Raw genomic sequence first — 16,515 nt, forward strand, 5'->3', positions numbered from 1 at the left:
CCAAAATGGGCATTCTAAAGATTGGATTTGCCTTCCTATCAGACTTGAGTGTTCAGCGGTCATATTTCCTTACGGACATTAAGTCTCCTTAATACACAGATACTTGTTTGGAAAAAGATATTTTTTTTCTTTATGTGGTAAAAATCAGCATTGGGAAAATAATGCCTCGAAAGCTCAGGAGTATATTTCTCTTTATTTCTATCAGTGAAAAAAAGGACACAATGTCAGCGAAATTCCAGAGACTCTATTTAATGAGCTGTAAACATAGCAGAAGGATTTATGGAACAGCAATTAACCAGAGTGTGGCAAGATGATACTTTAACAGCAACAAAACACAAAGCGATCTTGTAGAATTACTGATCAATTTCTATTGATTGTGGCCTCTTTTCCTTGCTTTGGCCATCAAAGTGCCAATTACAATTTGACAGCAACCATTAAAATAAAGTATTTGAAATGTAATCATCAAAAAGGTAGTTCTTTTATCAGAAAAAGTAGGGAATTGTGGTTTTAAATGTTTAAATACTCCTTTAAGAAGTCCTCTTTTTATTATTCTAAAGAATATTTTTCCCACTGCTAATGCTCATAAGGATGATATGCATGCATATAAGGAAACAGGACCATAAAAACAACTCACATAAATGACTGTAAGTTAGCGCTATGGGTGTATGATAGATCACAACAGCCATCAAATAAAATGCATGACTAATGCAGGCTGTGATGCATTGAATGCCTAGATGCTTAATTATAACATTATGAATAATCAATACAAAATTTTTTGGATATTCTCACGGCTGTGTCATTGATCTGGGATACTAAAAAAAACCCTTTAGGGAAAAAATAAAAGTATAAAGAGTTAGATGTGTGTGTGTTTTCTGGTTGTGAATTTATCTGAATGCTTTATTTACTTGGTTTGTGAACCATAAAACTGCTCAGGCACATGCCACATCATCAGTCTATGTGCAGGCATAAGAAAGGTTCAGCTGCTGCCATGCCATGTAATTTCTCCTATGGAACAAAACAGAGAAAGATCTAGTAGCAAGACACCATGGCAGCCAGCAAGAGGAGAGTGTTTTTAGCATGTCCCAGCTGCATTTTAGTCTTATGTCATAATCCAGAAAACCCTCTACAACAATTGTCACTTTGGATTTGCTCTACATAACATTCTATGCATTTTGCAGGTGAATTAAACAAGGAGTTAGTAGTAAGCATGATGTATATTGTGTGGTGACATATTTCACATTTACCTTTTTGGAGTCTGAGCAGAGGGTATGCTCTTCAGCCTCTTCTCTCTTTTAATCTAGTCACAGCCATGCCCCTCATAGCCAACCCCCTTCTAAGATTATACAACCTTCTGTGAGCATGAAAGGGGAGTGTGTTAGCTACTGGGAAGAGCCTTCTCAGTGGGTGACTCACCTCCTTTCATTCTGATTGGCTCCAATCAGCAGGAAAGGACAAGGAAGCATGTTGGAAGACTTTTTCAGCGACAACACACTCTCCTTTCCTGCTTATTGGCTCATAGGATGCTGGAGACAAAGGGACCCTTGTGGGACCCTGCTCTCAGAAAAGTAAGGTGTCTAAGACATACACCCCCGAGACCCCGGATGACAGAGCTTGGAAAAGTTACTTTTTTGAACTACAACTCCCATCAGCCCAATCCAGTAGCATGCTGGCTGGGGCTTATGGGAGTTGTAGTTCAAAAAAGTAACTTTTCCAAGCTCTGCCCCCGACAATGGGGTGACAGGAGATGGTGACAACATACAGTGGACAGGAGGCAGATTGGCTCCTTCTGCAAGCCAGCTCCAGGAAGAACTTCTAGCCAAATAGGGGTGGGAAACAGTAAGAAGTTCCAAGGCCCAAAGGCTCAAAAGGAAGACAGGGAATATATCTCACCAATTCACTGATCACCATGGCCTATCAATTCACTACTGAATGCACATCATACCCAGGGCAGATCCACATCAGGCATTTAAAGCACATTCAACACCCATTTGAAGGACATGAATCCAACCACAGAATCAGGGGAACTGCAGTTTGTTAAGAGTGGTGAGAACTATAACTGTGAGGTGGAAACAACACTTCCCAGGATTCTTTAGGGGAAGTCGTGCGCTTTAAATGCGAGTTGGATGTGCTTTAAACGTATTGTGCGAATCCACTTAATAAATTTTGCCTGCATGTAAATTGTTTTAATTAATTTTTCAAAATGGAAATGAGCTATAAATTGTAGTGGGTCACCATGGGCTACTCACCATCTCTCAGCCTATCTGCCCCTCAGGATGAAAACAATGGAGAACCATGACCACCCCAAGGCATACTTAAAATGTAAAGGAAGTATTGTACAACCATAGTGTGAAATCGGATACTTATTGGGACACAGTATGACAAAATATTTATATAAGCATGACTATCAAATATGTCCATTATTTACACAACCTGTAAATTGCATTTATAGTGCAATCCTATGTTTGTTTACTCAGAAGCAAGTCCCAATGTATTCAATGGGGCTTACTCAACCAGGGAAAACGGTACCCTCAAGTGATAAGGAACTTGTTCTTTTAATAAGCCTTTTAAGTTGAGACCTTATCGCAGTCTGTGTTGGAATTGCTTTTTAATATGTTTTTAAACCTTTTCTTTTTAAAAAAAATGTTTTGAAAGCTTTTAAAAATGTTTTTAAAGATGTTTTGTTTTAATATATTTTAAAGTCTGTTTTTATGATTTTAGTGCTTTTGTTTGCCGTCCTGGGCTCCTACTGGGAGGAAGGGCATGATATAAATCAAATAATAAATAAATAAAAATAAATAAATAAAGTTCATTCACCCAACCCAAAATTTGGAATCATGCCACTTTAAGCTGTTTTGCGTTTATACTTGTTTTATGGTTATTGGTTTTTAAAGGGATTTATTTCTTATTGTGAGCTGCCTTGGTTTCCAATCACCAACCCTACCTCACGGGGTTGTTGGAAAGGCTCCACACACACACACACACTTGCAGGTGTAAAAATACACCCCATATAATAGTTTATTGTCAAACCAGTTGGTCATTGAGGAACATTTTTTAAAAAAATCAGTATTAGTTTCCTACATAATGAAAAATGTGATACCTAGGTAAACCCTGCCTAATTGCTTTAAAAATAGGATTGGAGAAGGAGAGAAAGATTTACAACACAAACACAAGTCTGTGCTGTTTACTCAAAAATCCCATTAATTTACAGCACAATCCTAACCATGTCTACTCAAAAGTAAGTCCTAATGGAGTTCAATGGGGTTTACTATGGGTACATGGGATTAGCATTGCTTTACTCCCAGAAAAGAAAAGCAAGTATTGGATTAAATACTTTCATATTTCATAGCCCAGGGTCTGACTCTTACACACAAGAGAAAAAAAACACTTTAAGCCATATTACTTACACAAACTGCAAAATCTCAAAGCCACCATTTTCTGACATTGAAATTAAGCCTAGACATGCCTGGATCAACAAGTCACAACCCTGGCTTCATTTATTAGCTACAATCCTGAAAGGGCGGGGTTAGAGCCAGAGCTTAGAAAAATTACTTTTTTAAACTACAACTCCCATCAGCCCCAGCCAGCATGGCCACTGGATTGGGCTTATGGGAGTTGTAGTTAGAGCTAGTTAAAGATCTGTAAAACAGATTTAACAGTCGCGTGGAGGCGGTTGACGTTTTGATGTATATCTCAGGAAGCAGACCACCTAGAAACTTAATTTGTTGTTTAAATTGAAGCTGAGAGTCTGAAGATTAAGCGGTGCTAGCTGGAGAACCGGAGGGGATCCCCAAAAACCAGAGATTCCGGCCAAAAACCAGAGACTTGGTAACCCTACTATCAGCCCATTTAAACAATCTGAAATCTACCCTACAATCTTTTAGGGGCCCAGTTTGACAAGCAGCTTGCTTGAGCACTGTTCATAAACTGCTTGCCTGCTGATTAGAAAAGCCCCTTCCCCTGCAACTATCTATGCAGATTGTTCATGATTTTCACTTCAGTATTACTTGTTGAATTCTGAAGAGGGCGGTAGCGGATTTTCTTTACTAGTTTATGCATGCATGCACACCATGTGTATACCCATGTTTTCTGAAAGAGGCACACAACAAAAACAGACTGTTTCAGTACAAAAGTAAGGCAGCCTAACATTCGGTTAAACACAATATAACAAAACAGTATTAACAACAATTTGCATGCCAAAAGCTAAGCTGCAAAACAAGAATTATAGTCTGCTGCATATCCAGTACTATTGCATTTTCAACAAGTCTTTACATTTTCACATTTTTTATTCAGTGGTATTGCAGTGATTATTTAAAGCTGGGCTTAGGTAGCTTTTCCAGGCTAAGCTGAGGCCAAAGATCGTGTGATATTAACATGCACATTAACTGCATTCACACAATTAGTATCACATCTAGTTTGGCTCCCTTTATGACTTTTAAACACATATGGGGACAAGCACTCTCTTTTGTATGCCAGGCATAGGCTGTGAGAATTCATACTCATGTCCAGTACCGCCCCTAGGCACCGGGAAGCGGGGCAGTTTCCCCAGGCCCCATGCTTTGGGGGGCTCCCGCGCTTGGCGATCTGTGCTTGGCGGCCGGGGAGGTGGCATCATGGTCCCTGGGCGTCGTGGTGCCGCTGACTCCATGACAGGGCAAGGCAGGCTAGTGACATGGACCCGCCCATTGCCTTGTGCGGCCACCGCTCTTCCCTATTGCTCTGGTGGTGTAAATTAGCCACCACGCTTTGCGTTCTGTGCTCAGTTCTGCCTTAAGAGGCTGGCCTGGGTCTTCTTGTGGTGGTTTGTTTTTGCCATTGCCAAGTAGACCTGTGCTTGTTAGTCGCCACTACTGCCTCCACTCTAGAGCGTTGAGAAGACAAAAAGATTCGCTTAAGGCTGGGTCACCTCCCCAAACTTCACTCGCCCAACGAGGAGCAGGAGCAGCTTGTCCTAGGTAAGGAGCCCTCATCCTTGTGTGCACGTGTGAGGGCAATGCAATTCTTTCCCCTCTTTCAGTCAACAACTGCGCCATGGCATCCCCTCCCCCCTTTCCACTGCCCTCCGTTCGTATTTACTTTATTTGTCTCCTCCCTCTCGAAGTTCAAAAGATGGGGAGAGGGGTTATTATTTTCCTCCTTTTTAATTTTGGTTCAAAATCTTACCATTTTACCATCTTTTTAAAAAAGCCACTAAGCTATTTTCACTCTAAATCAACACTGAAATGCTAAAGCTGCAGTCCTGTGCACTCTTACATGATAGTAAATTCCATCAAAACAAATTGTCCTCACTTCTAAGTAGACTTGTTTAGGATTTGCTTATTAATGTAAGGTTAACAAAGGTTCTCCTTACCTGGAGAATTGACTTTCCTTTCCCTTTTCTGTATTTTTTTCTTTTCCTGTCACCTTCAATGGAAGCCTTCCTTTCCCTCTCTCACAAATACCTGTCTGTCTGCCCTCTCCTTGTGTCAACTTACCTAATGTACAGAAAATAAATCTGAAAAAGTTTCAGTACCCTTAGAAATTGACATAGACAGTTCTTTGCTGCTGTCCTAAACCCACTTAATTTGAGGAAGTCCTGTTTAACTGAATAGTTGTTCCTTCTAAGCAAGCATTATGGGCAAATGGTGGGAAGGTAAGTGACCCAGGCTGCAATCCAATACATGTCTACTCAGAAGTAAGCTCTGTTGTGTTCAATGGGACTTAATCCCAGGTAAGTGTGTACTGGATTGTAACCCTATTAAGTGAGCGAGCAGACAGACAAGCTAGTGTCAATGTGCAAGCAGGCATTACAATGCATCCCTAACTACATCTACTCAGAAGTAAGTCCTACAAAATTCAGAGGTGCTTACTCCCAGGTAAATTGAATTAGGGTTACACTCTTACTCCTGAATAAACAAAGGTCTAGTTGAAAAGCTGCAATAATCCTATGTGTTCAGTGAGACTACTCTTCTGTAAACCCACACAACCCTAAGGACACATTTACCTACAAGTAAAGCCCCATGGTTGAACTAGGAAAATTACTCCCAAAGAAAAACTACAAAGGATCAGGCTATGGAGTAGCCACTACTCTACCAAGGTACATTGGGGAGTAAGCATCATGACTGAATATTGGTGAGATTAGGGTTGCCAGGTTCAGTTAGGAAGATAAAGATGGGAAAATATGCCTAGAAATAGACTGCCATATTTAGCAGATATCGACAAAGGGAAGACAGATGTCGAAAGACCAGTGGACAAATGGATATGGAACAGGTTGACTAGAGGCCTATTCCCTGAAGTGAAGGTAATCATATTTGTATTTAATAGGTTGTTAGCCTCATATGTAAATAAATTTTATAATTACATATGTTCGTAAATAAAATCTCTCTCTCTAAATATATATATAATATATAGAAAGAATGTGGGGGCCCCCAAATATGCTTTTGCCCCAGGCCCTGCACATGCTAAGGGCAGGCCTGCTCATTTCAGTTCAGAAATCACATCTTTTCTGTTTGTGAACAATATTTATATTTTAAAATCTTTTAAAATAAAAATTCTCATATTTGTGTTCTACCCATTTGGGCTTTTGTTCACATTGTCTTATCTGGCTTATTTCATTTTTTTACAAGTCATTGGTGATTTGACCACATAGCATCTTTCCTAAATCTTTCTCAATATTTAGTTGAGCAGTTTGTTCACATATTTCTTAGGGCACCTGTAACTGCATATTCCTCTATCAGTTCTCCTTGGAAGCAGGCACCTTCTCTAGAGCAGATTTAGCCAAATTAGAATCTGCACTGCTGGCACTAAGACACTATTCCCCACATTTGTCAACTCTGCTCAATTTGTGGCCATTAGGACCATCTGGTCTTTTGTATATCCTGCCCAGGCTCAAAAATTCAGATCTGTTAGACGCAGTTACAGAAAATTATTTGGAATTCAATGAAGCTGATACAGATCCTAAGAATGTACTGGTTTTAGATTGTTAACAATCAGTTGATGGAGACAAGTCTGAACAATTTCTCGCATGCTCTTTCAAGTTTTTCTGGTCTTCTAGACTTTGAGATGATTCAAACTGTGGAAGGCAAATACCTTGACTGATGAGTAATATCTTCTGTGACTTCCTAATCTGACCTGTACAATTATTTCAAATCACCATGTCCATATGACAAGCTATAATTTCTGATAACAGTCTGAGAGTGTTCCAGGATAATACTACCTCCTTTCTAAGAATGCTGCACAAATGTCATTGAAATGAAAAGATTCTTTATTTATATCCCACCCTTCCTCTCAGTAGGAGCCCAGGGCAGCTTGAACGTTGCATGAAGTGACCCTTTTATTGCCACAAATCAATCTATGTCATGGTGTATTTCTAGTGTTTGTGTGTGCATAACATTGTTTTTAATTATTTTCATGGACCAAAATTGTTAGTACTTATTCTTTAGCCTCATTCATATGGTTACTTGTATATAGGGCACTCATGTGCAGCAGCAGGAGTGGGGCTGCACATCTAATCCCCTCCAATAATTTATTTATTTATTATTTGATTTATATCCCGCCCTTCCTCCCAGCAGGAGCCCAGGGCGGCAAATGTTGTGCCCTTGTCAGCTGTGCCACCCCTGACTTTCACATATTGAGCACAGGGGCCTTAAAATGGAACTCGTCACATGAGAAGCTGCTTGCACATAGGAACTCTACTGATTGTGTAGGTGCACCGCTCATGCGGAGCCCCTGCCTGTGAATTGCTTCTCACTAGGGATGACCAAAGGTGTTATTTTAGTTTCTCCCAGTTTCTCATGTTGTCCAGTCTTCAGCTCTACATTTTCATATCAGTTTGCTTCTAAAAAATAAAATAAAAACCAATGTCCTCATGTAAACTCCTCTATGTTTTAGTGTTTTTTTATTGATAATTTTAATTTGGTGTTGGAGGAGAGCTTTGCACATACCATGGACCAAGACAAATAATTGGGTGTTAGAACAAAAGTAAACCAGAACTATTACTATAAGCTAAAACGATGAAACTGAGGTTATCATACACATATTGGGAAGACATGATGCATACTTTATCCTAGTATATTTGTTTTTGTACACATTACTGGGCCGGAGAACAAAATTTGTATTTATTGATTGATTGTTTTATAAAAGTATTTTCTCTAGTATAATGCATGTTTGCAAGGTTATTTTCAGTAATATATGCATTTTGATGCAATCTTTACCCTAGTGTATTCATTTTTGTGCATGTTACTTGGCTGGAGAACACAATATTATTTATTTATTTATTTATTTATAAGAATATTTATATACACCCCTCTCATAAAAACATCAGGGGATGTACAGCAACATCAAAACATTTAAAAGCAATACAAAACAATCATTAAAAATGACCGGACACTCAAAAGCTGTTTTATTGAGAATTTGTAGAATTCTAGAATTAATTTAGAATTTGTAGAATTCACTTATTGTTTCAGGAAAGGCAAATTAGGTAAGTTCACCTTCAAAAGCAAACTGCTGCTTAGGTGAAGGGTTCCCTTACCAGACCTCTGTGCTCGGCCCACAAAGGACTGTGGCTGCATAGTGATGGTGATTTAATGTCCACGGCAGGACTAGAAGCAGGCTCCACTGTGTCCAAGCAAACACAGGGACAGAGCTTTTGCCTCTCTTTGATCTATTCTGGCGCATCAGACTCAGCTACCTTGTGGCTGAAAACTTCTGCAGTCCCATGAATCTTACATAGCAAGTGGAGAGGCAGGGGAGAGAAGAAAAGAGGTAGCTGATTTGCCAAAATATATAGTTAGAAATGTTGCCTACCGTCAGCAGTTATGGTTTTGAGATTCTCGTATTAGAACTGCCTTTCTGCTGGCCTTTGTGGAGGGAAATAAGGATAAACCCCCTTCCCCCCAAAATTAAACAAACTTGATTAACAAATAAAAGATATACAATTATAATAAAGTCATCCTTTTGACAAGGGATTCATGTGATCTCACACGCATTTCAGACTGCAATAACATTTTTCCTTTATATTTTCCATTCATAACTATCCTTTTCTTGAAGTACTACATTTTTTTTAAACAACCAAAATTGTTATTTGCTTTTGGGAGGAGCTGTGTGGCACCAGCCCACCATGCCAGCTGTTCCTGGCTTCTGAGAAATCCAGTTTTATAACTCTGCTTGAAAGGGTGTGTGTATATGTGATTATATGTGATGTTTGTTTTATCATTTAGGCCATTCAGGGCACGCTATTCTGAGTGTCATAAATCACAAATGAGATGCCTGTGGCCCTCCAGATGTTCTTGGATTCCAACTCCCATGACTCCCAGCCAGCATGGCCAATGGTCATGGACCATGGGACCTGCAGTCCAGCAACACTTGGAGCACCAAAGATTTCCCACTCCTGTCATAAATAATAACAGAAAGGAGATTGAGTTAGTTATCAGTAAGATATGCAGACTTGCAGCAAGCCTTATAAAGCCCAGTCTTAGACTGCAGTCAATGTTGTTCTAACTTGTTCACCAAGAGCTTTATCAGCTTCATTACCTTGCAAGTCATACCATACTCTATCCTTTTCCTTTTCAGTTGTTTCCCAGGTGGGACTGTGGCAGTAGAGGACAGAATGGTGGGCCAGATGTGCCTACACCTCCCAGCAGGTGAGTCACTGATGCCTCCCAGGACAACCCACAGATCTTTACTCAAAATCCTATCTTTACTCAAATGTAAGATCCATGCAAGCTATGTAATTTCACCCAGTGGACAGTGAAACCAATAATGTAGCTTTTGGTGGAAGATGAGCTGCAGCAGAATGGGAATGGTGCAGCATGTGATGAATACAGAGTAGAACAGAAAATGATGTATTTTTACTTCCCTGCTGCTTCACCAGATGGAAGTTGAAAGGCTGCAGACATAAAATGTGAGGGTCAAAGTCAAGGAAATCAAACTATTTCTTCCAACTATCACTGATATCAGCGACATGTCATTAATTCAAAGCATCAGCATGTCATAGTCCCATTGAAAAGAAACAGTTTCCCCATCCATCCTCATCAACCCTTCTGGAACAGTCTAAAGACCTAGGGACCCACCTGAGTGGGTGGCTGAGGGATGGAGTGGTGCTTGGAAATTTGTGTGATGAGTGGGATTTCGGTCCCACTCAGTTTTTGAAGACACTCATTGCCATTCTCTGCATCTTATTTTGACTGCAATAATCATCACGTCAGATAACCAATAATTCTTTTCATGCTCTTATGTTGAGGGACAGTGATCAATTCAAGGCCACACATAATAGCAAAAGAGGGTTTTGAACCTGGGGCTTCATATCTGAGTCCCAAATTCCAGCTTCTATTTATTTATTTATTATTTGATTTATATCCCACCCTTCCTCCCAGTAGGACCAGGGTGGCAAACAAAAGTGCTAAAAACACATCAAAACATCATAAAAACAGACTTTAAAATACATTAAAACAAAACATCTTTAAAAACATTTTTTCAAAAAAGTTTTCAAAACATCCTTTTTTTTCTTAAGAAAAGGTTAAAAACATTTTTTAAAGAAAAGAAGGTTTAAACACATATTAAAAGCAATTCCAACACAGACTATGAAACTGACTTCCAAGAAAAGTTAATTTAGATATCGGGTGTGAATGACCTTCATGCCCCTTTTCAGCTGTTCAGTGAATCGTCATGAAATCTCTATTAAATTAGAGCTTGCTCAAATCTCTAACTCTCTGATTCATATGTCTCAATGAATCGTTAGTTATTTTTGTCTAATTAAATGGCTGAACATTAACTTTACAGTGCAGTTCTATGTATGTCTACTCAGAAAAAGGACCTATTTTGCTCAGTGGCTTTTAATTCCAGGTAATATTGCAGTCTTTGTTGGTATTGGTTTGATTTTCAGACATCACTGTCTGTTTTTATTTAAACATTTATTTCCTCCCTTCTCCATATCTATTTATTCCTAAAGGAGGACCTGGCCTCATTCATTTTTTTTTGTATTGGTATGCTTTTCATCTGTAAGCATATCAGTTTCATTTGGGGTTTTGTTTTGTTTTTACAGAATACTTAAAATGATATTACTTACACTTCAGGAACAACTGAGGCTTAAGAAAAATATATATTTTATTATATTATTGAGCCACTTTAAGCCCATTATTCATTAAAATCACTCCCATAGTAGTGATTGCTGCTCTGGGCTCCTTCTGGGAGGAAGGACAGGATATAAATTTAATAAATAAATAAAATAATAGTAGATTACAATTTAGAGAGGGGGGAATCTTTATCCAAAATTATTCTTTCAGAGAGTAGATGTAATTCTGTCTGCCTTTAAGGGCAGCATTAACTGAATTTATATCCCGTCCAGTTATATATTGTGTCATCGGATTTGGCACAGTGCAGCTTACATATTATTATTATTATTATTATTATTTTATTAGTCACTTTTTTCAAAAAGAAACTCAGTGGCTTACAGCATCAAAACAGATATAAAAACAAGAATAAAAACAACCTGGAATACTCACAAAATACATATAACAAGTTTCAATTCTTCTCCACCAGACTAAAAGCAAACAGAAAATTCAATTCCAAAAGCTTGGATGAACAATAATGTTTTTACTTGGTGCCTAAAAACAGGCAATGACAGTGCCAGGCATGCCTTCCTGGGGAAAGCATTCCACAAATGGGCAGCCACTACTGAGAAGGTCCATTCTTGTGTTGACACCCTCCACACCTCCCTTGGAGGGAGCACACAGAGAAGAGCCCCAGGTGCTGATTGCAGGGTCCAGGTTGGTTCATGTGGGGAGAGGTGGCCCTTGAGATATTGGGGTTCTGAGCTGCATATGGCTTTGTGTGTCAAAACCAACACTTCAAACTTGGCCCAGTCAGTAGTCTGACCGCTGAATTCTGCACCAGCTGCCAGAGCTTGGAAGATTACTTTTTAAAAGTAATAAATTATAATTACTGTTACATGGCCCCAAAAAGTGATAAATTACAATTGCTCTGAAAGTAAATAATTACTTTACCGTTACTCAAAAGTAATCACTACAATTATACTAAAGTTACTTTTTTTAACAATACCTGCTGGAACGCCTCTCCCGATATGAACCTGCCCGTACACTACGTTCTACATCGAAGGCCCTCCTCCGAGTTCCAACTCATAGAGAAGCTCGGAGGGTGGTAACAAGAACTAGGGCCTTCTCAGTGGTGGCCCCCGAACTGTGGAATAGTCTCCCCGATGAGGTGTGCTTGGCGCCGACGTTACTATCTTTTCGGCGCCAAGTCAAAACCTTCCTCTTTTCTAAGGCATTTTAATCTAACTTAATCTAGTTTTAATATGTGCTATACTGTTTTTAGTTTTCTTACTCTCTTATATTTTGTTGTATTTTATTATGGGATTTTATTGTATATATTTGTATTTCTTTGTTGTACACCGCCCAGAGAGCTATGCTAGTGGGGCGGTATAAAAATTTAACAAATAAATAAATAATAAATAAATAAATAAATAATGGAGTGCCTACAAGGTGCTGGCCTTGACTGTTGCACATCTAAGTAGCCTAAAACAACATTAAAAATAAGTACACACACAGAGAGGGTAGCAGAATAACTTTTTTTTATCCATAATATTAACAGAATGGCATAACAGGATCTCACATCCACCCCCATCCCAGCAATGGTGATACCCCAACACAAATATACTGTTTCACTCGAAATCAAATTTTACACTTGAAATGCTGCTTTTACAATACATTTCTGTTATGTCTCATCTTTGCTCAAAGAGCACATCAGACAAGGAATGTCTTTTTACAGTCATTATGTTGCCACCAGTACTGAACAGGCATTCTATGGTGGCGCTTGAAGGCATGCCTGTGTTGTGCTGAAAAAAACACAGCAGTACCCCTTTCAACTAAAACACATTTTTATCAATATAGCAATCCTCTATCATCAAAGAAAATTGCAAACTGTAGTACTTTACTAGTTGCCTTTGTAATTTTTTTTGGTCAACACTATAACTTAGAGGTAACTTAACCCTGTACATACTTACCTGGGAGTAAGTCATTGAACACATTGGGTAGACATATATGCACGATTGAACTGTCAGAAGTAGAACTTAAGAGACATAACGTAGGTAAACGGAAAATGCACATATCAAAAGTAATCCACCAAGATAAACATTATCCCTTCTCCTGCAGTTAAAAATGTATTCTTACACAGCATATAGTGAAACTATGGAATTTGCTACCACAAGAAGAAGTGATGGGCACCAACTTGGATGGCTTTAAAAGAGGATTAGACAAATTCATAGAGGATAAAGCTATCAGCGGCAATGATGGCTCATGTGTTTTTAAATTTGTATATTTGTTTTTAATGTTTTTAATTGCTGTAAACCACCCAGAGAGCTTCGGCTATGGGGCAGTATACAAATGCAATAAATAAATAAATAAATGGAATATGTTTTGATAGTTTTTTAAAAGTAACTTTTTGAAGATGTTTTGTTTTAATGTGTTTTAAAGTTTGTTTTTATGATGTTTTAATGTTTTTAGTGCTTTTGTTTGCCACCCTGGGATCCTGCTGGGAGGAAGGGTGCGATATAAATCAAATAATACTAATACTAATACTTTATTAATGCTATACCAACTACAACTACCAACTGCTCCTTATGTACATATATTGTCTCAGCCTAAGCTACCTCACAGGGCTGTTGCAGAGATAAATGAGGGGAGGCAATGGCAATGGTCATGGCATTCACAAATCAAAAGTAAATCTGGGGAGAGGGGCACACACAAGTGATAAGATGTCTGACAGACAGAATATTAATAGTTGAAGATTTTCCAATAATTGTATTTCCATAGTAGAAAAGGCTTACCATTTAATTTATGCTTGCCCCACAGCTGTTAAATGAACAAGAGCCTGATCTCCTGCAATGCCAACCCTAAACCATGCAAAGAACTCAAGTACAAAATATTACAACCACAGAATTTGGGCAATTTCTTTTTAAAAAAGAACATTGTAATGAAATACAACATTCTCAGGCAAAAAGAAGTTATGAGACAGTAGACATAAACACACACATGCAAACCCTTGACAAATAGCAACAAAAATACCCTGGGCATGAGCATTTTCATATTTTCAATTTTTACTCATAATTGTTTTCGCTTATTTACTGCCTTGGGCTAGTCCCTAGCTCTCAGCCTAACCTACCTCACATGGCTGTTGTGAAGATACAGAAGGCAGAATTAAAATGGCTGTAAAAGGAAGCTAAGTCTGCAATGCAATACATGTCTATGCAGAAGTAAGCTTTATTGGGTTCAATGGGACTTACTCCCAGGTGGTGTGTACTCCAATACAGACTTGCTTCGGAGTAAGTCCCATTAAGCCCAATGGGACTTACTTCTGAGTAGACATGTATTGGATTGCAGGTTAGTCCTTGTATTATAGGAATCAAATTTTACTTGCCTTAACCAGATTGATGCATCTTTGTACTATAAAGTGTCATATTTTTCTTTCCTCCCCCCACACACAAATTAGTACAGCTTCAAGGCTTCAGCCAGTCCTTATCTTTCCTAATTAGTGCAATCCTATACCCAATTTGATTTGGGAGTAAGGTCCTTTAAACATAGAGACTTACTTCTCAGTACACTTGTATATATTGTACTGTAAGTTAATATACAATCATTTTTAACAAGTGCCTAGACAAATGCCAGTTTGGAACCCTTTACATTTGCTTAGGGGAGGGGGATTTTTTAATTTGCACAAAAGAACTTCCAGGGAATACCTTCCTCAGAAGATGAAGATGCATCCTGGTTGTTGGGAAGAAGGAAGGGCAGGAAAGAAAACAGGAAGCAGCAGCTCTTTAGGATCCTGGCTGCTTGCTGTGGCAACTTCTGCTTGCCCCTCATCACTTGCCCCTCATCACCCTGACGCCACAGCTGTGAGGCTTTTGGCTCTCGTTTCTCTGCTCCTAAGAGAGGGAGGCAGAGGCTACCTCTCAAAGCTTTGTGTGGCAAACACACATGCACACACATTGTTGTTTCTCACCTCCACAGTTCTTCATGTCCATTCTGCCACTGCCTCTTTGCCCTCCAGCTCATTCTCCCTTCATTCTTCTCCACCACCATCCATTTTTAACCATTTTTCTCCACTCCACCCCTGTCTCGCTCTCCACCTCCTCCCTCTTCACCTCCTAAACACCCATAGAGCATGAGGGAAGAGCGATGCTGCACAGAAGCATGTGATTTTTATCCACGAATCAGAGGAGCAGAATGTTTCCCCTGCTCCCTCCGCAAGTAACGCCCAAAAGTAATGCTGGAAACATTACAAGTACAGCTCAAAAGTAATAAAATTACTCCTATTACAATCAAAATGTAAAGAAATTACCCACTCGTTCCTCAAAAAAGGAGTAAGTTACAAGTAATTCTTTTTTCCTAACGAATTTTTTCCAAGCTCTTCCAGCTGCAGGTTCTGATCTGTCTTCAAAGCAGCACCACATATAACACATTGCAGTAATCTAACCTATAGGTTACCAGAACATAGACAGCAGAAGTTAGACTATTCCTGTGCATATAGAGATGAAGCTGGGTGACAAGCCAAAACTGATGGAAGGCACTTTGTGCCACTGAAGCCACCTGGCCTCAAGCAGCAGTAGTGGATCCAGAGGTGCCTCCAAGCTACACACCTGTTCTTTCAGAGGGAGTGTAACCCCATCCAGAGCAGACTACGTCCCACCTATCCAGTCTAGGGAACCAGTAACAATGCCTCAGTTTTAGCTGGATTAAGTTTCAGTTTGTTGGGTGAAACATACCTTTGTGCTTTAAGCTCCAATCTTATCTTATTTACTGCTTTGCATTGTGCTTCTGATAAAATGCTTTCAGAATGGGAGAATGTCCTGGAATCTTGTTTGTTTCCATAAATAACACATGGTATAGAAGAGATATATGCTCTCCTATTAGAAAAACTTCACATGTCCAGTTTGAGAGACAGCAGTAAATACCACAAGTATGTACTGCGATTAAACACCAGTTTATTTACCTATATTTTAAGCCTTATGTTTCAAAACGTTATAAATTGATAGAAACCAATAGTTTCTTTCTGGTATCAACTTTAAGCTTTTACAATATTCACTAACATTATGCCATCTTAGTGTAAAACTGTTGTATCTATGTTTTGGTTCTTTAACTCTAATGTAATGACTTAATTTAGCCATTATGGCAAATTTCCACAATTTTTCTACCCATTATTTTATTGTTGGAGTACCAGACAATCTCCACCTTTCTGGGAAAAATGTATTTTTGTTGAAACCAATACACATGAAACTATCTATTTATGTACTGGTTCTACCAACCCTCATCTTTCAAATTTGAAAATTTGTTGATATTATTGCCTTTTATTTTATCAAAGATTGATTCCAAAGGTGCTGGATCTTGGCTCTATAATTGCTTATATTGGTCCCAATTTTTAAAATAAATTTGATAATATAAAATTCTCTTTTACCTGCTGTGTTCATGTCTTAGTAGAACCTCACAGTATCCTATGAAGGGGAAAACTGATTATTTTCTGGTTTGA

The sequence above is a fragment of the Rhineura floridana genome, chromosome 3 (genome assembly GCF_030035675.1).
Source record: "Rhineura floridana isolate rRhiFlo1 chromosome 3, rRhiFlo1.hap2, whole genome shotgun sequence".
Lineage (NCBI taxonomy): Eukaryota > Metazoa > Chordata > Lepidosauria > Squamata > Rhineuridae > Rhineura > Rhineura floridana.